The 20,583-nt window shown below is 36.6% G+C and overlaps 1 protein-coding gene across 10 annotated transcripts in view; it reads left to right on the top strand.

Annotated features, from left to right (window-relative positions):
- The first annotated feature begins 2,620 nt into the window (after positions 1-2,620).
- Positions 2,621-20,583, top strand: part of LOC129718145 (cubilin) — a 339,048-nt gene continuing 321,085 nt past the window's right edge. For 8 of the 10 annotated variants that reach the window (XM_055669569.1, XM_055669492.1, XM_055669413.1 and 5 more), the window contains exon 1: positions 2,623-3,332. The gene's annotated coding sequence lies outside the window, so the exon portion shown is untranslated. Of the gene's footprint in view, positions 3,333-20,583 lie in introns of all 10 variants that reach the window. The other 2 variants (XR_008727035.1, XM_055669835.1) reach the window with 1 other exon arrangement.

Genomic DNA, 20,583 nt, shown 5'->3' with positions numbered 1-20,583 from the left:
TTGGCCGACTGTCACTGAAAAGTTCCAATCAAACAGTCAACAGTTTTTTCATCATAGTTTTAACATTGCTGATGTTCGATTGGAACGAGTTTTGACAGTTCGATTGGCGCTTTTAGTGACAGTCGGCTAAACTTTAACTCTAGGCGTTTAATGCGCGCTGGTTCGATTCAAATGGTGTGTTAATGTGTGTCATTCCAAGAGAATCCAAGGTGAACTCTTATGGATGTAGTTGTGATATTGGCGCTCGCGAAAAAATAACACTGAAGGAAAGTGTCAGATTGAAATGGTCTGTTCAAATTTTCTTACTGTAAATCGAACTTTTGATTAAATCTCATTTTTAAAGAGAAAAATCTTTTTGTCGATTTGTGGGAGCCCTAAAAATGTGGGGGCCCGAGGCCCGGGCCCTCTGCCCCCCCCCCCCATAAATCCGGCTCTGCATTCAAGCATAATGGACGTGGAAGAGAAGAATAACGCAACGTCTGGGAACGTTAGTGACAGACTTGATCGGTTGGAAAGAGTAATGCTCGAGCTAGCCGAAATAGACTATGACGAATCAGGATGGGGATTTCCTGGTGGAACAGCACCCCGTGGGGCTGGACATTCGAGTATCCGGGTAAATGCAATTCCACCATTTGCGAAAAATGTTCCAGCGAATAAGCTGTGGGAAGCTTGGCAGCGATTTTTGGAAACCGTTGAGATTCACGCTGTCACAGCCACTTGATTCCACAAGTAGAACGAAGTATCTGTACGTGGCCATGGAATACATCGAGTAAATTTATTGGATAGAACCTTACACAAATAACTAAGTTCGAAAATGGTGATATTATTGCCTAAAAGTATGTTTGAAAGAAACACCACACAATTTCGTTTTTTTTCTCCACACCCTGTACATATATGCAATAGACTGGGACACGGTTATATGGAAAAAGCGATGGTGTTATTTTTTCGCTCCGATGCACTTTTCGTGTTCCTTATGGGTCCTATAACAACTGTGTGACTTTTCAGATCGATCGGTGAAACGCCCGATTTGCGCCCGAATTTTAAAGCTTCCATACGATTATATATGGGAAAAACCACTTTTTCAAAACTTTTTCTATAGAGATGTCCAGTTGGCTTCTAAAAATATATCAATACATGATATTTATAGGAAATTTTCCTGGGAAAAACTTTTCTGAAGACCGCAAGGCGCTACCTTGCTTGTGAAAGAAGATATTCACCCCAGTTTTGAGGAGCACTTGAACCAGCCACAAAACTCATCGACCAAGAAGTAAAATTTAATACGCTCGCAGCGCCACCGCCGTTCGGTGGTGGGTAAACGAATTAGCTGCCATGGAAAACGTGGGCAGATTCGAATCTGTACACTAATAGCGAAGAATTTCTTTGAGAAGACGTTGATAAGATCGTTCTGAACTGTAACTGTATTATCAAGTAATATTAAATACGAGCCACTAATGAAAATTAGTCTGGAAGTGTGAATACAATGTTATGTCCAATAGATATAACAACGTATTCATGCGGGGCTTAGTGTTTATGAAGACGATCTCGGAATGTACGTGTATTACCAGGCATTCTTGAAATGGATCGTTGGATGAACACTAGAGCTGTCACCTTTCATCTCCAGGGCTAAAAATATTTGCATCTTTGTATTATGTAAAATATTAAAAAATCAATAAAAAAAATCAGCTTTAAATAGAAATAGATGCAGATAGGTTTTTTCCATAAAAGCACTGCCGGCCAGTGGGAGATGAATTGTAAACACACACACACACACACACACACACACACACACACACACACACACACACACACACACACACACACACACACACACACACACACACACACACACACACACACACACACACACACACACACACACACACACACACAAATATCATGTATTGAAAAAGTAGGTTTTCCCATATAAAATCGTATGGAAACTTTAAAAATCGGGCGCAAATCGGGCGTTTCACCGATCGATCTGAAAAGTTACACAGTTGTTACGGGACCTATAAGGAACACGAAAAGTGCATGGGAGCTAACATTTATTTTTTTATCACAGAAAGTATAATTTTATCCAGAATTTGCGCCAGATCTATTTATCAAAAATTGCTAAAAAATTTCCTTCACAGAAGTTTTTTCATTGTTGATACTCTCACACCAAACAAACCGTTCTCAGCAATTCAGAGCAATCTAATCATTTTATCCAATTATCCAAACCGCTAGCAGTCGCAGTAACCGGCGAAAATTTTGCCCGCTGCAAATCGGAATCTGTCATTCGCAATTTGGGCAGCGTCGTGCTCGCCTGTCATGTGCTCTGGTGGACTAAGAAGGCTGTGTGCTTGAGATGAGATATTCTCTCGGACACATGCGCTCTTCATTCCGTGCATGCATGCATGATGCATGCAAGATATCATTCTCTTGCAGAGGAAGTCCGAAAGCTGGCTGCAACCGTAAATACGAATGCGGGTGAGGCGTGACACGTGAAACTCGATGGTAAGCATTTTGGCAGTTATGTTGAATTAAAAATGTTGTTCTTCACAAAGAGTATTTTCATTTTAGCTTATTAATCAAAACTGGTCCAAAATTTTAAACTCAATTCTTAACTTTTGGAAGCAAAAATTTTAATCAAATCAGTAAAGTTCTTATTTGATTGTGATGCGAGATAGAACAGCATTATCTAATCTTCGGTGAAAATCACACTCTAACTGGACGACTGATTTCCGTGAGACAACCTGTGTGAAAAGTGAGCCCGCAGTGAACGAGAGCGCGCCAGGATAATAACACCGTTACATACCGACACTGTCAGCACCCGCCACACAGTATCAGCCTCCGTCTCTGCAAATCCGTCGGACGAGAAAATATCCACTTTCGCTGTGGTTTTCGCGATCACAGCAAGAATTGCAGTTCCAGCCAGCGGAGAGAGAGAACGTGTGTGCGTGTCGCGCGAGCAAGTTACGGTCTATCGGTCGGACAGAAGGAGGGCTTGGAAAAATTTAGCTTTTTTCCTCCGGAACCGGACAGGCGGAACTGGTTTCCCCCAAGGGTGGAAAAACCGGACACGGTCGAATCAGGGAATCCGTTGTTGGACCGCGTGTGAGAGCCCTCTGGGTGTGTGTGCAGAGGAACGACGGCGGAAAATCTGAAGTGGAAAACTCGGCTCGGGTGGAAAAGTGCAAAGGAAAAAAAAGTGCTTCGCCCTACAAAAGGACTACGCCAGAAAACAATCGATCTGCTGCAGCAAGGAGCCTTTCTCTTGACTGGGTGTGATTTGTTGTGTGAAAATTTTTCTACATCCGACGGGTTGATGTTTAGTGCCGCAGATCCCACGGGTAAGAAAAGTTGGGAGTTTCCCTGCGGTGATGCTGGATTTTCTCTTTTGCATCGGAATTTTCAACCCTTAAGCTTACTCTTAGGTTTCGGCCTCTAAGTGAAGCAAAACATGATAGTTTGAAAAAAAAGAGGAAATCAGTGTTCTAAATTGAGAGGTTTTTCAGAATTGGGAAAATGTTGTACAGGACCGAGTCCCTGTGAGGTTTCATAATATCGAAGAAAATCTGAAGAAATCAAAAGAAGGCGTGAACCGTGTGTGAGTGAGATGGAATAATTCGGATTTGGGCCAAAACGGAAAATACACTTGTACCCACACAAACTCATACCCAAAGGAAAACTCACTCACTCACTCAATTGTTCTGTATATGGTACGCATCAAAGCAGTCTGGTGCGAGATTCGATCATTTGCGGAGAACAAAAGAGCGAGAATTGTTTTGGGTGAAGCTGTGTGCGTAGACGATGGGAGAGCAAGATATTTTGTTGTATTACTGATAGCAGCGAGATGACAGATGTTGTAACCTTCCACTTCCTCTCAGCATCCTATTAAAAGGGAACGCAGTTTTTCCACCGACGACGATAAGGACGACGTTGACATCTGCTTCACAGCAGCAGAAGAAACACGAAGCAAACTTCAACGTATTTACGGTGGCCTGTGTGAATCGAGGAAGAGGTATGTAAAACAAAGAACAAAGCCATTACATTCGGGAAGTGCCACCGCCGCCACCGTCGTTGTGCGTCCGTCACTATTACCAGAGCGGATGATGAATGATGGGTACGGATGGAGTAACGAAGTTAATTTGGGATCAAATCCAATAAAGGCGAAACAGCGTTGGAGGAATGTATGTAGGATAATTTTGGAGTTTGCCTTCTGTTTTTTTTCTTGTTTTCACATCCTGGCGTTCACCCACCAGAGGTGTATTTTTAAATTTTAATTATGGTTGCCGTATTTGGTCTCAAGAGTTAGAGATTTTGTCACACATACTGCTAATGAGACCTAGATTGTGTCAAGCTTATTTTAACTAAGCTGAAAAGCACAACTACCATTTCTACCCAAACATTTGTGAAAAAAAAAACAACCCCGAAATTGTCGAAATTCTTTTTATAAGCAATAGTAAAGTAATCCAGATAACCAAATTTTTTAGTTGTGCAAGAGACCGTAACTTTCGATTGCGGGTCAATCACAGATTTGAACTCAGTGTTATAGTACCGTTCTTAAAACTATTTAATCAAGTATTGAATTGAATTTTTAGGAAGCTGCAATTGGTTACTAGTGTCAACATTAAGCATTAAACTTTTCTTGTCTTTTGAAGCCTCTTAAAACTACATGAAAATCCGGATTCAGGATACTGGATAATTTTATCCGGATAGTCACTATTTAAAATGTTAAAAATACCAGAAGTGTCAACAATTTCTTGAACATCAAAGATGTCAAATATAACTAGGATGCCAGATGTGTAAAAAATATGTTTACTTTACCAAATATGAGAAAATTGTCGAAAATATTAAGTTGAAAACAGAAATGTCGAAAATGATGAATGTTAAAAATTTGAATCACTTGAATGACTTAAAGATTTCAAATGTCTCTAATGATCATATCGCTGAAAAGTCTTGAACGTCAAAAGCTCCGCAATTAAAAGTGTCAATGATGTCATATATGTTTGTCATATACTACAGAGTGAGGAATAATTATCCGTGTTTTTTGTTTCAGTGTAAAACTAAGATTTGACAGATATTGAAATGAGCTTACCTATGCAACTTTTAACCTAGGCTATGTGTAAACAAAACCACGAAATATCCTTTGAAACAGTGTGCATTAAGTGTCATAATGAAGTCATGTCCATTACGCAGTGCGGTGATCGAGTTGTATAAACAAGGATAGCGTCCAGTAAGTATCGCTAGTATATTAAAAATCGCTTTACAAACCATTAGAGACGCTATAAAACGATATAATGAGCTGGAAGATTTGGAGAACCGTTCAGGAAGGGGCAGAAAAAAAATCGCTAGGACCCCTGGGAACCGGGATAATTATTAGTCACCGGATTAACCGTAATTCTAAAAGGTCATTTCGCAAAATGGCAAAATCATTAAAAGTTGACCAGAAATCTGTACGCACTATTCTTTACAAAGATTTAGGATAAAGTTATTACAAATTTTCAAAAAATCATTACCTAAATGACAGGATGAAAAAAAAATCGGTACCGAAAATCGAAGATTTTGTTGAAAGAATTTATCGATGGACGCCATCGCACAATTTTATTCACAGATGAGAAAATTTTCACTGTGGAGCAATTTCATATTCACCAAAATGACTGTCAGCTTTTGCCTAAAGGCTCTTTTAATCGTATGAACGTAGCTCGATCAGATCATCCAGTTTCGGTGATGGTTCGGGCGGAAATTTGTTTACCAAAAGCTTTCAACCGAAACAGTGGCACCTTGGACATTACAACAAGATTGGGTTCCATCGCATGGAGCGAATAAAAACACTGTAATTCTGTTTAAGACTTTTTGCAGGTGAATGGCCTTCGAACTCTCCTGATTTGAATCCAATGGACCATTCCATTTGGTCTATTCTTGAATCCAAAGCCTGTACTAAACCACACAAATCATTGGATCATTTCAAAGCTAGTCTAACCAAAGCCTGGAATGCCATATTTGTAGAAGAACTATCGTCCATCGTCGATAATTTCCCTAAACGATTGAAGGCTTACGTTGCCAAGGGTCAAGGGTGGACATTTTTAATCCGTGACGTAAATATTACAAACCATGCTAATGTATCTACATTTTGTATTAATATGTTGTTGTTTAATATTGAGAAAATAAAGGTACGACTAAAACATTGAACACGGATAATTTTTCACCCTGTAGAGAGACAAAAAATTCAAAATTGTTAAATATGTCACAAGTAAATTTCATAAATGTCATAGATGCTAACAACTTCAAAGATGTCAAAAATGTCTGAGACATTTTCGAGACACTTATAGAGCATTTTAAAACGTTTTTGCGACATCTTTGGAACATTTTTGACAAATTTTTGAGACAGTTTCGAGACATTTCATAGACATTTTAGAGGCGTTTCAATGAGCCATGGTTTTGTAATTTTCGGGACATTATTTATACACTATCGAAATCTTTTCAAAAATTTTGAGACATTCTGTGAACGTTTTGAGACATTTTTCAAATATATTCGACACATTCCTGAGATATTTTCAAGACAAAACTGATACATTTTTGAAACATTCTTACCACATTTTTGCGACGTTTTTAAAACGGTTTTAAAACATTTTTTAAAAAAAATTGTGAGGCAGTTTTGCATTTTCGTGAGGCAGCCTGTAGGACTTGTCTGAGACATTTTAAAGACAATATGTTTGAGACATGTTTAAGTTATCGTTTAAATTATTTGCTCCATTCCTGTTCAGTGATGTATGTGCAAACTGAGATTCGGTAGCACTTCAACTCCTCTCTTGCACGAAAATTTGAACATATTCAATATAAATAAAGTAACAAACAAGCTTATGTAGTTTTACGTCAACCTTGCGGTCGTGGCTTTGCATACAACCCTTGTGATTTTTTGTGACATTTTTCAGAAACGCTTTGAGAAATTTTGCTTGACGTTTTTGAAGTATTTGTTAGACATTTTGAAATAGTTTTGAGACATATTTGAGACACTTTTAGTTTCTTCATTCTTCAAGTATTTTAGAAACATGTTTTTTTCCCTTTGCTTGAGGCGATTATAAGATCGATAAAGACGATAGGAGAATACAAGTTCTTTCAAACTGTGAAGAGGAGAAAAAAATGCAAAAAAGCAAAAAGCGTTCGGAAAATGTCACAAAGGAACATTACTGAGACATGTTAGCCACGTTTTTGAGACTTTTAAGAAACATTTTTGTAACATTTATGAAACATTTAGGAAACATTTTGAAACGTTTTTGCAACATGTTCGAGACAGTTTTGTGATATTTGTGAGACATTCTGTAGTCATGTTTGAAATTCTTCCTAAGATATTTTTAAGTCACTTCCAACCCATTTTATAGAAATTTTTTTATATTTTGTGTGATGTTTTTAAAAACAGTTCTGAGACATGCTTGAGATATTTTCGAATCATTTCAGAAACATCATTGTAACAAGTCTTAGTTATGAGACATTTTAAGGCATTTTGAAACAATTTTCAAAACATTTTTGAGACAGTTTGGCAACTATTTTCAGACATTTTTGAAACATTATAGAAACATTTTATTTTGCAATATTCAAGATATTTCCTTGAACAATTTCAAAACACATCTGGAATATTATGTAAACGATATAGAGATGTTTTTAAGAAATTCTGGTAACAATTTGGAGACGCTTTACGACATTTTTAGAACATTTTTTAACCCTTTTTTAAGAGATTTTCGCAACGATAAATTTGTTAACATTTACAAAATTTCTTAAATGTCTTTGGATATTGAGACATTTTTTATATGTTTTTGCAGCATCTTTGAGACAGTTTTGTGATATATTTGAGACATTTCTCAGATAATTTTAAAACAATCTTAAAACATTATTGATACCTCGTTTGCCTCGTTTTGTGCGATGTTTTTGAGATATTTGTGAGACATATTGAATTAGTGTCGAGATAAATCTTATCATATCATATTCTGGGACATTCTTGAGATATTTTCGAAGCATAATTGGAACACTGCTGAGTTATTATGAGACATTTTAGGGCATTTTTGAAAACATTTCCGAAACATTACGGTCACGTTTTTGAAATATTTTAGTAATATTTTTGCGATATTTAAAGACATTATCTGAGACATATCAGAGATGTTTTTGTGCCAGTTTTCAAATTTTTTTTAACTATTTTTAAAAATTTGTCTGCGACATTTTCAAGACGCATTATGGAGGCATTCATAAAACATTTCGTTGAGATTTGGAGGCACTGGGACCTTTTTGAGACATTGTTGCAATAGCTTTAAAAAATTTTTTCGACCATTTTGTGATATTTTTGAGTTATTTTTAAGATTATTTGGAGACGTTAATGCGACATATTGAAAAAAAAATCAAAACATTTTCGGGACATTTGCAATATATTATTGGGATGGTTTTGACAAGCATTACAAAACATTTTTGAAACTTTTCTTAGGGGTTTTGAGACATTGAAACATTCTTGAGACATTTTTGCAACATCTTTCGATTTATAATACAGTTTTGTGATATCATTGAGATATTGCTTAGACATACTTGAAATGTTTTCGTAACATTTCGAGACATTTTGGAACATTCTTGAGGCAATTCTACTATCTCTTCGTGTGTTGTTTTAAAGAAGTTACTGAGACATTTTTGCGACGTCTTGAAAAGTTTTGAGATGTTCAATCATTTTTGAATTATTTTGAGACATTTATGAAACAATACTGAGACATTTTTGCCACGTATCTGCGACGTGTTTGAACAATTGAAATTTTTTGCGATATTAAAAGACATTTTCTGAGACTATTTTGGGATATACTGGAAAAAATTTGGAGTTGTAAATAAGAAATATTTTAAATAAATTTTATAATCCAGTATTCAACGCTGAGGGTCATTCACCACTTTATTTTTAAAATTCTAAGATATGTTTACGACAATTTTAAGACGCACTATTGAGACAGCTATGAAACATTCATGAAACATTATGCAGCATTTATTAGAGATTTTGAGGCATTAGAGCATTATTGAGACGTTTTTATAACAACTTCGAGACGATTTTGTGATTTTTTTGAAACATTTCTTAAACATCAAAAAATATTGTTTAACATTCCTGATACATTTTTGGAAATGTTATATGACATTTTCAATAATGTTGTTGAAATATTATTGAAACATTTCTGCTATATTTTGTATGACGTTTTGAATCATTCTTGCAACAGATAAAGACATTTTCTGAGGTTTTGCAACATTCACATTTTTGAGACGATTTTTGAAATAGTTTTGTAATATTTTCGAGATATTTTTTAGGCCTTTTCTAAATTGCTTCTGAAACATTTGTGAGACATTTTTAACATTTTTTCTTGAACATTATTAAGACATATTTGACACATTTAGTGCGCCTTTTTTTAAAATATGTGAGACACTTTGAAAAAGCTTCTGGACATATCTGAGGCATTCTTGCAATATTTTTGAAACGCTTCAAAAACATTTCTGAACGACACTGCGGATTTATTATGACGCATTTTTCCATTCGCATTCCTGAAACATTATTGAAATATTTCTGCCATGTTTTGACGAAGGTTTTGAGACATTATTAAAACATTTTTGACACGTTTGCGCGACGTTTTTCACACTTTTTCGAGGCATTGCTTGGTTATATTGTTGAATTCTTCTTGAAACATTCCTGAAACATTTTTGAAACACAAACTGACATTTCCAAGATATTTTTACCGCATTTTGAAAACATCATTGAGACATTTTTAAACATTTTTGTGGCGTGTATTGAAATACCTGTGAGACATTTGGAAACAGCTTGAGACATGCCTGTGGTATTTTTTAACAATTTTGAAAATTTTTATGAAATATTGTTGAGACTATTTTGAGATATTCCTGAAACAGTTCTTAGGCATTTTGAGACTTTTAAAAAGATTCTAGAAACAGTCTTGAAATATGTGTGAGACATTTTCGAAACGTTCTAGCCACGATTTTGCGACTTTTAGGGGCATTTTCTGAGACATTTTTGCATGATTTTTAATATATTTTTGCAACGATTTTGAGAATGATTATCGAGACATTTTTGAAACATTGATTTAAGATGTGTTAAACATTTTCTAGGAGTATTGAGAAACTGGGACGTTATTGAGACGTCTTTGTAACATCTTTGAGACATTTTTGAAATTTGATACATTCTTGTAACAATTCCATGATATTTTGGAGACATTTTATTAACATTTTTAAATCATTTAACAGCATTTTGAGACATTTTTAATACATTTTTGTAATAGAATTTTTGTCACGTATGACGTATGACGTTTTCGAAACATTAGTGAAACGGTTTGAAACTCTTCTGGAACATTTCTGAGAGATTTTAAAACAGTTTTGAGCCATATTTGAGGACATTTTTGGGATATTTGAAGCATTTTGAAATACTGTAAGACGTTTTTGCAACATCTTTGATACTGTTTTGAAAAACATATTTTTGAAACGTAATTGAAATACTTTTGTCACATTTTGCGAAACATTTTTGAAACAATTTGAAGACGTTTCTTAGAGGTTTTGAGACTTTGGGTCATTCCTAAAACGTTTTTGCAACACCTTTGAGATTTTTTTGATATTAGATACATTTTTAAGTCGTTTCATGAGCATTTTTTAATCATTTTCGAAAAACACAATTTAACAAATATTACTGAGACTTTCTATTTGACAACAGATATTCAAACGATTCTGACGATTTTGTGATTTTGAAACATTTCTTAGGAGTTTTGAGACTTAGAGATGTACTTGAGACGTCTCTGAAACATCTTTGAAACATTTTTGAGATAGTTCTGTGACATTTTTGGGACATTTCATAGACATTTTCGAAATATTATTCAAACATTTCTGAGACAATTTCGCCACATTTTGTGTGATGATTCTGAAACATTTTAGCGTTTTTGCAACGTTTTTTAAACATTTTCGAAACGTTCCGGAAATTTTTAAAGCCATTTTCTAAACTATTTCTGAAACATTATTGAGACATTCCGGTGACTTTTTATGACATTTTTGTGATGTTTTGAGCCACATTTCGCAACTTTTCCAGGACGTTTTTGAAACAATGTCGAAACATTTTTAAAATATTGTTGAGACTATTTTGAGATATTCCTAAAATAGTTCTTAGGCATTTTGAGACTTTTTTAAACATTTCTAAAACATTCTAGAAACAGTATTGAAACATATGATAGACATTTTTGAAACATTCTAGCCACGATTTTGCGACTTTTGGGGGCATTTTCTGAGACATTTCTGCATGATTTTTAATATATTTTTGCAACGGTTTTGAGAATGATTATTGAGACTTTTTTGAAACATTGATTTAAGATGTGTCAAACATTTTCTAGGAGTATTGAGATACTGGGACGTTATTGAGACGTCTTTGTAACATCTTTGAGACATTTTTGAAATTTGATACATTTTTGAAACAATTCCATTATATTTTGGAGACATATTATCAACATTTTTAAATCATTTTTGAATTTTTCCGAGACATTTTGAGACATTTTTAATACATTTTTGTAATAGAATTTTTGTCACATTTTGTATGACGTTTTCGAAACATTAGTGAAACATTTTAGTCACGATTTTGCGACCGGTTCGAAATTTTTTTTGGAATTTCTGAGAGGTTTTGAAACAGTTTTGAGCCATATTTGAGGTCATTTTTGGGATATTCGAAGCATTTTGAGATACTTCAAGACGTTTTTGCCACATCTTTGATACTGTTTTGAGATATTTTTTAAACGTAATTGAAATACTTTTGTCACATTTAGTGAGACGTTTTGTCAGTTTTAAGACATTTTTGAAACAATTTGACGTTTCATAGAGGTTTCGAGACTTTGGGTCATTCTTAAAACGTTTTTGCAACACCTTTGAAATATTTTTGATATTTGATACATTTTTGAAACAGTTGTTTGTTATTTTTTAGTCATTTAATGAGCATTTTTTATCATTTCCGAAAAAATTCTGAACCCTTTTCAGACCAAACAAACATTGAAACATTATTGAGAAGTTTTAACTACATTTTGTGACAGTTTTGCGACATTTAACAATTATTACTGAGATTTTTTATTTGACAACAGATATTCAGACGATTCTGACGATTTTGTGATTTTGAAACATTTCTTAGAAGTTCTGAGACTTAGAGGTGTACTTGAGACGTCTGTGCAACATCTTTGAAACATTTTCTGAGACATTTTGAGACAATTTTGCTGATTTTGTGTGACGATTCAGAAACATTTTAGCCACGTTATTGCAACGTATTTTAAACATTTTCGAAACGTTTCGGAGATTTTTAGATGCACTTTATAAACTGTTTCTGAAACATTATTGAGACATTCCGGTGACTTTTTTGAGACATTTTTGTGATGTTTTGAGCCACGTTTCGCAACTTTTTCAGAACGTTTTTGAAACATTTCTGCGACATTCAAAGACATATTCTGAGACTGTTTGTTAGTAAAATCACCCTTACTAGTTATGCATCATTTTAATTGATATTTTTCGGTGAATAGTTACTAAATATCTATGATTTTGCGTGTCGTTTCGGCCTACTTTTATCCTTCAGCTATCTTTGGATGCACTTCTATTGCGGTACCTAATGTGCGGAAAGAGGTGGCGAAAATCTGCGGCGAAAGAAGTGCGTCTGAAGATGGCTGAAGAATAAAAGTAGGCCGAAACGTCACGCAAACCTCTAGATATTTAGTAGTTATCCACCCAAAAAAAATTAATGAATATGATACATATTCTAAGACTGTCCATTTGACGACAGATGTTATGTAGACGATTTCGAGATATATTTTAAACATTTTTGACAGACAACGTGCAACATTTTTAAGACATTTTTGATGTTTGTTACATATTTGAAATAGTCATGTGATATTTTTGTGACACTTTATCGATGTTCATTTTTGAAATATTTCTGAAACATGCTCATAACATTCTCGAAGCATTATTCAAACATTATTGAGACATATCGACCACATTTTGTGTAATGGTTTCGAAACATTATTGAGACAGAAACCTTTTTGCGACGTTTTTTGAATATTCGGGAGATATTTTGAGACATTTTCGATAACAATGTTGAGACATTTTTGAATCTCTTTGAGGAAAATTTTTAGACATAATTAAGACGTTTTGTGACATTTGTAGAATATCCATGAAATGATTTCAAGGCTCTGTAGAAACATTGTTGAGATATGAGTGTTATGAGTGTAATAAATATCCTGGATGCTAAAAATGTTGAAAGTGACGATAACGTTATACTTTCTAAAATGATGAAAGTACCATACATATATGATCAAAACTTTTAAATTAAAATAGGTCCAAACTAAAAAAATAGAAAATAAGAACAACCCAATTTTTGATACCATCTACATTCGTACTCTCCCACCCGAAAATAAGAACAATTTTAAGAGTATCAAGTACATCAAATATAATTTAAAAATAGTAAAAGGTTAGGAATCTAGTTAAAATTTTGAAAGGCTCAAAAATATTACGAATAACAAAAACCAAATATCGACAACAACAAAATCGTCAAACATGGCGAAAAACTGAAGATAATACAATTATCATACATACTACAATGTCATGGATGTCAAAAATATAAAATATGTTCAGTTTGTCAAAATTAGCAACAGTATCTAAACTGTGCAATTTATCAAAAGTTCCAAAAATGACACAAATATCAGCAATGCTCGTTCGTTGCAGAACTGACTCAATCGTATGGAAAATGTACAGCCATAAGCGATGTCGAAAGTTTGTTTCAATGCGCCACGTTCTTTAACCCTTAGACGGGCTTCAGTCGAACCTCTAAAAAGCTTCAATAAATACCTAAAAGATGTTTATAAAGGTTCATAGTGATTTTACCGAAGTACGTCTAAAAATTAACTTCGATTTTAGCATTCCGTACGACTGCATAAAAGATGTCAACATTTGAAGTCTGCCCCTCTCAACGCTTCAGCAATCATTTCAGTGCTCACAAAAGTACCCCAGTTACGCAACGAAAGTAGCAATCATACTTCAAAATGTCAACACGATTGAAAAAAAGTTCCGTTTTTCCGATTTTCTGCTTCATAAAAGTGTGATTTTATGATAAAAATTATAAAGATTTCCAAGGAATCCATCTCATTAAAGTCTCTGTATGAATATACGAAACTATTTTAGACGCTCATCATACGGCTATATAAAATTATGATTTAGCCTACAATCTACAATTCCATCAAAACTCCGGGTCGGTTTCCCTCACAGTGGAAAATTTATCTCTAGACGATTCCCGTGTCGTTGCGCTCGTTACGTAACCGGTATCATCGTTATCGTCGTCGTCGTCGTTGTCGCTGCTATACGTATAGCCTAGCGGTAGAAGAGAGGCAGCACCGGAATATGCCACCCATTTCTGGGCGATTACGTATGTCGAGCGGAGAGATTTCGCAGCGGCTGTTTCCGTCCGTGGAACGGGAACGAAATTACGCTCTACTGTGTGTGCGTAGTTCTCCACGCGTTTTCGCGTTCTTGGGCTTCGCGCGCGCCGTCCAGCCAGACAGGACACTTTTATCTGGAAAGAATGAAACTCTGTTCTCGGGAACGTTCCGTTCCAGCGTGTGTAGCGAAAGAATGCGGTGGAGAAAGTCAATAAAGTGGCCACTGGCACAACATGACTGATAGGACGCTGCAGGTAGAAGGCGGTAAAAAACGGTATTTATGGGTGTATCAACCGATGCCGTTACTCGTCTTCAGTGGCAAAAAGATCACTGCGGCAGAGCGGCCTTTCTTCTTTTTTTGGCAATTGACACAGAAGGAAATGGGTCGAAATTGCTAGTGAAACAAGACGTTTTGGCTTATTACAGCCTTCCATCGAAGGATACATTTGTTTGCTCACATCAGTGTCTTTTGCGGGGGCTGCCAAATTTAGTCTTGAACGCCATCTTAATTACTGATGTATTTGTTCGGGACTTTCATCTCTTCCCAAGCCATTAAATTGTTCCCAAAATTTTCCTGCTGACAGGTCACTTCTCAACACAAGAATCTATTTCTCTTTTTTTTTTCGAGCAAAGTAAAAAACCATCTCAGCACATGTCCTTTATCATGGCCCTCGGTGTTGAAAAGAATCCCAGCACCCAAAGCAGTTTTCCCACGTGATTGTTGCTGACTGCCATTCTTCCCTTTTTGCTCCCCTATCGAGCTTCTGAACGGGTTCTTTTTTCCTTCGGCACGCTGCCGCGGTCGGTTAAAAAAATTCAGCTCTATTTTCAGACAATTTGTTACAATTGACATTTCGATTTCCTTTCGCTTGATCCGATTTCCGTCGTCGCAGTGGTGGCATAGTGATAAAAATATTGTTGACACTCTGTTTTTCACCCCCCTTTCCTTTGTTATAAATATCCTCCAGGAAGTGGTCCATTCGATATTCTAGGCCTTTCCGGGAGTTGAACTTGGACAAGTGTCATCCCATCACAAATCATAGGAAGCGATTTTTTTTTTGCTCGTGTTTGGGGTTGCCGTTTGTAAATCATTAGCGCTTCCATGGAAAACATCACGTACGAGGATTTCCAGTTCAATCAGCAGATTTTGGGCCGAACAGCGTATCACTCAAATAGAATCCTCACAAATATAACCCACATCCTGAGGGAGCTTCGAAACTAAAGGAATGAACATCCTGTCTATAGGTAGTACCGTGCTTATTTAATCGATTCCCGAATCTGTTTGATGTTCGAACGACGGAATGCCAGCCCGGTACGGCCCAGGATTGGAATATTTGCTTGCCCACTCAGCACACTGGATTGAGCACGGGAAAAACTTAATCCTTTCGCTCAATTCAGATTTGAGCTCCGAACTCATTTCTGCTGTCCTTCTGAGCAAAAGTAGGTTTGCACGGTGAAAAAATTTGGTACGATTATGTTTAGGGTACGAAATAAATTTTAAGTCAATTTTTTTCACTGTGTCAGCCAATGTAAACGTAAAGGAAACTGTGTACAGGGAAGCACTTCTGAAACAGCCGGTTGACGATCCTTCATTGCATTTTACCACTCCTTTTCTGCCGCCGTGCCCTGTAAAGTGCATTTATTTTTGAACCGGATATAATTGGATTAGTTCAACTTCAAGCGGAGTGATGCTTCGCAATTGGAAGTACTTACCTACGCCAGCAATGTGTTACATATGAACGCTCATGTTTCCCAATTTTTGTAATGGACAACAATCTACCAGTACATCTTTTTCTATCAATTTTTGGTAAAACTTATTCAAAATCGATTGCATTTTGATAATCCTTTACAGCCGTGAACAGTGGCTTACGGGAGAAACATTTAAGACGTTTTTGGATGATTTGAGACATTTAGTTTTTATATTTGAGATATTCTCAAAATGTTTTTTTTTTGACATTTTTGAAACATTTTGTTAATATTTGAAAACATATTTGGAACATTCCAGGAAAATTTTTGTTTTATTTTTGAGACATTTTTGAAACAGTTTCTGAAAAATTATTGTGACGTTTTTTAGATTATTAAAAACATTTGTTGACACACTTTTTATTTATATCTGAGGTATTTTTAAGATGATTTCGATATATATTTGAGACATTTTTGACATGATTTTAAGACGTTTATGCGACCTATTTTGAATATTTTTGAGACATTTTTCGGAAATTTTACACATACTTTTGAGACGGTTATGAGGCGCATCATTGTGACATTTTTGAAACATTAATAAAACATTTCCTTTCTATTTGAGACGTTGGGATATTTTTGAGACGTTTTGTCAACAGTTTTGTGACGTTTTCGAAATATTTTGTGTGACATTTTCGAAGCAATTTCACGACGTTTTTCAATTTTTTGTGATATATTTTGGAACAGTTTTGTGACATTTTTAGCCGGCTTAGAAACATTTTCGAGTTACTTTTGAGACCATTCATAGACATTCTTGAAATGTTTCTTAGGCAATTTTGAGATTTTATGTAAACACTAGCTGACCCGGCAAACTTAGTTCTGCCAATTTTTTTCTTATTTGAATAAGTTTAAACATTTTCAATTGATTCCACATACTTCCAATGATTGACCTTGCGATTTATAATTTATAGTTTCGAATTGAAAAGACAAATCGTTTGAAATGATTGGTTTTATCGGAATGAGAACACCCTCGCCCTTTGACTTCGGTCATCACTTCGGTTCTGATAATAACGGGTGACAATTAAAAATTTGGAATGTTTTTTCACTGTTGCCGAAAGCTTTTCGCTTTCAAAATGGTTCACCGAGTATTTTTTGCCAAAATTTTTGTGCAGTTCATAGTGAACTGTACAATGCGCTTGCGCAATGCTCCTTGTTTCGACATGGCGTCGACAGAACTGAGTATGCATTAAAAAAAAAAATGCTTGCATGAAGAGGAGAGAGAGAGAGAGAGAGAGAGAGAGAGAGAGAGATTACATATACTTACTATCATTTTCCTCTGAGCGTGTTTTCGAGTTGTGCAAAAAATTGTGTTTCAATTGTATCGAACTATCCTAATCATCTTTCTAGGCCCAAAACCCCTACATACAAATTTTCACGCCAATCGGTTTGGTAGTTTTTATGTCTATATGGATCTGAAAGACTGGCAGACAGATTTGCATTTTTACATGTTTAGTTCTTTAGGACATTTTTGAAACATGTTTTAAACTTTTTTTGAAACACTTACTTACTTTACTTTACTTTTTTGGCTAACGGACCGTTCACCGGTCTAGAGCCGAACGAATTAGAGATGTCCAGCTTCTTCTGTCTTGGGCAGCCGTTCTCCAGTCTCCCCGTACACCAGCAGATCGTGCATCTTACCTTATGTTTGTATTACCTTATGTTTGTATACCTGGTACAACTCGTGATTCATGCGTCTGCGCCACACTCCGCCTTCCAATTTACCGCCAAGTATCGATCGCAGAACTTTACGCTCAAAAACTCCGAGCACTCGTCGATCTGCTTCCTTCAGCGTCCATGCTTCTTGTCCGTAAAGGGCCACCGGGAGTATCAGCGTCCTATACAGCGCTAGTTTTGTGCGAGTTTGCAAACTACGGGACCTTAGCTGGTTACGCACGCCGTAGAAAGCCCTGTTCGCAGCTGCAACTCGTCGTTTCACTTCACGGCTCATATCGTTGTCACATGTCACAAGCGTACCAAGATAAACGAATTCGTCAACCACTTCAAAACGTTCCCCATCTATCTCCACCTCAGCACCAACACCACGGAGACTCTCACGCTCTCTGCCAGCTATCATGTACTTCGTTTTGGCAGAGTTAATGACAAGTCCCAATCTCGCTGCTTCTCTCTTAAAAGGTACGAAGGCCTCCTCCACGGCCTTACGGTTGAGACCGATGATATCGATGTCGTCCGCAAAACCAAGAAGCTCGTACCGTTTCTTTCGACGTTTGCTCTTCGTACTGCACCCTCAAGAGCGATGTTAAACAGTTGGTTGGAGAGCGCATCCTCCTGCTTCAGTCCATCCAACGTTACGAACGCGGCTGATGTCTCGCCAGCTATCCGCACGCACGATTTTGATCCCTCCAGTGTCATACGACTCAGCTTTATTAGTTTCGTAGGGAAACCGTGTTCCAGCATGATCTGCCACAGCTCATTTCTTCTCACTGAGTCGTATGCCGCCCTGAGCATGAGCATGAGCATGAGCATGATTGACCGCCCGCGGTTGCTACTCCGTTATTGCCAGATCAGCTGTAATTACACAAAGAACCAACAGATGATGTTTGGGACCAACGTGCATCCTCAATGTGTAAAAACAGGTGACCTAAATCTTTATATTAGGCAATACCAGCGCCGGCCGCATCCGAATGCAGGTCAAAGAAGGAGTTTTTATAGGAATATGTTGACGTGATACTCGCTTTATTGGAAGCCGAGAACACCTCTGCACTTCCACGAGAAATCACTGGGATGTTGGAGAAAAGGGTAGGGTTTGCAGCAGATTTCGTTTTGGTAAACGATGCGCTGAATTCGGGTACCGGGTTCATAGCAAATATCACGCCTACAAGTTCATATTAACCTCCGCGAAAATTATTACGTGATTCGAACTCGTTCTGTTTGATATACCACCGAAAAAAGGGCACGCGAGAATACCGGAACTGCGATTAAATTAATACAGACTAAAATATTCGAACATTCCCTCAACAAATCATCATGCAACTACCGAAGAGAGTCTCCCATTGGTGTATCTCAGCCGACTACACAATGTTACGAGAGCTACGAAGGCTCTATCCACGTTAACGTCTCGACACTTCTATCGTTTCTTCGTGAAGGACCCTCTTTATACCGAAAATTATAACGGTAGATATTCGGTCACCCGGAGATATGGCTTTCTGCTTAACAGGTCGACTAACGACATTCGTCTGTTCTTAAAAAGCGATTTCCTGACTTTAAGGCAGAACCGAAGCATCATGCACGACCGCTCTATTCCTTTCTACCGATGTGGACGCGTATGGACGCGGCGTTTCACGTCGATTTTCTTTTGTTTGTCTACGCAAGAGTCGCCTTTCAAATACAAAAATTGTCGAAATTCCATGCATCCAAAGCCCTAATAATTTGAAAAATGCAGGTACACATATTTGCCAAAACGTAGTCTCAAATTTGCGAACAAAACGCCAAACTAGCCATAATTATAAAATAATATTCAAAACGACTATTCAAAAGCTAGAAAAATCGAAAAATAGTTAGCATCGATTCTGGTTAGTAGCAAAACTTACATTTCAAACTCTCATAATCCATGTGCGTGTTTACCAAAACAACTTTAGCTATTTTGTTTAGTCACTGTTAACAAATTATGATCCAATGGGGGTCTCTATCACTAACGCTATTTTGTGTAGAACCATACGCGTGAAGCCGGGTATTCAAACTCTACTTCTAACCGTGGTTTAGTTTCGACTCCATGAATTTTATCCCAAAATGGCTACTTCTAAATATTAAATGCACGCGAACACGAATAGACTGCTTGTTCACTATCCCATTGATCGAATCCTCCAGCATTTAAAGAAAAATATAATAAAATATAAAAGGAACGCTCTCACCTATGTCATCCGGATCAGATTGGGAATAAGTTTAGGCTGTTGCCTGTCCTTACTTTTTCTCACACAATATTTAACCGACACTGTGGTTGATTAGGCGGAAGTTTCACAACCGATCTCAACTTCTAACAAACACTTGAATTGAGCTGGCTCCTGGCTGCAGCTGAAATTGAGGCCGCACCAAAAAGCACCCTTGTCCAGCGCACTAAACTCGACTCCATTACATAACATACACAATTTTCTTCCGCTTTCCTGGTGCTGATAGACCAGAATTGTCATAGTTAGTTGCTTATTAGTCACTTGAAGTCTGAATTCACAATTTCCGGGCTGATTTTTGCTCGACTAGCAACTTTATCTTTGATTTGATTCAGTTTACGATTACATTTATGAAACACTATCCGAGAACAATAAATTTAAGTATATTCAAAGAGCAAATTGTGACACAGCGAAAAATTGCCTCCGTTCGCGTTCGTGGTTTACTTCGATCCCTCACTGAGTCGTATGCCGCCCTGAAGTCCACAAACAGATGGTGT

The sequence above is a fragment of the Wyeomyia smithii genome, chromosome 1 (assembly GCF_029784165.1).
Source record: "Wyeomyia smithii strain HCP4-BCI-WySm-NY-G18 chromosome 1, ASM2978416v1, whole genome shotgun sequence".
Lineage (NCBI taxonomy): Eukaryota > Metazoa > Arthropoda > Insecta > Diptera > Culicidae > Wyeomyia > Wyeomyia smithii.
This window is presented reverse-complemented; position numbering and strand designations above follow the sequence as displayed.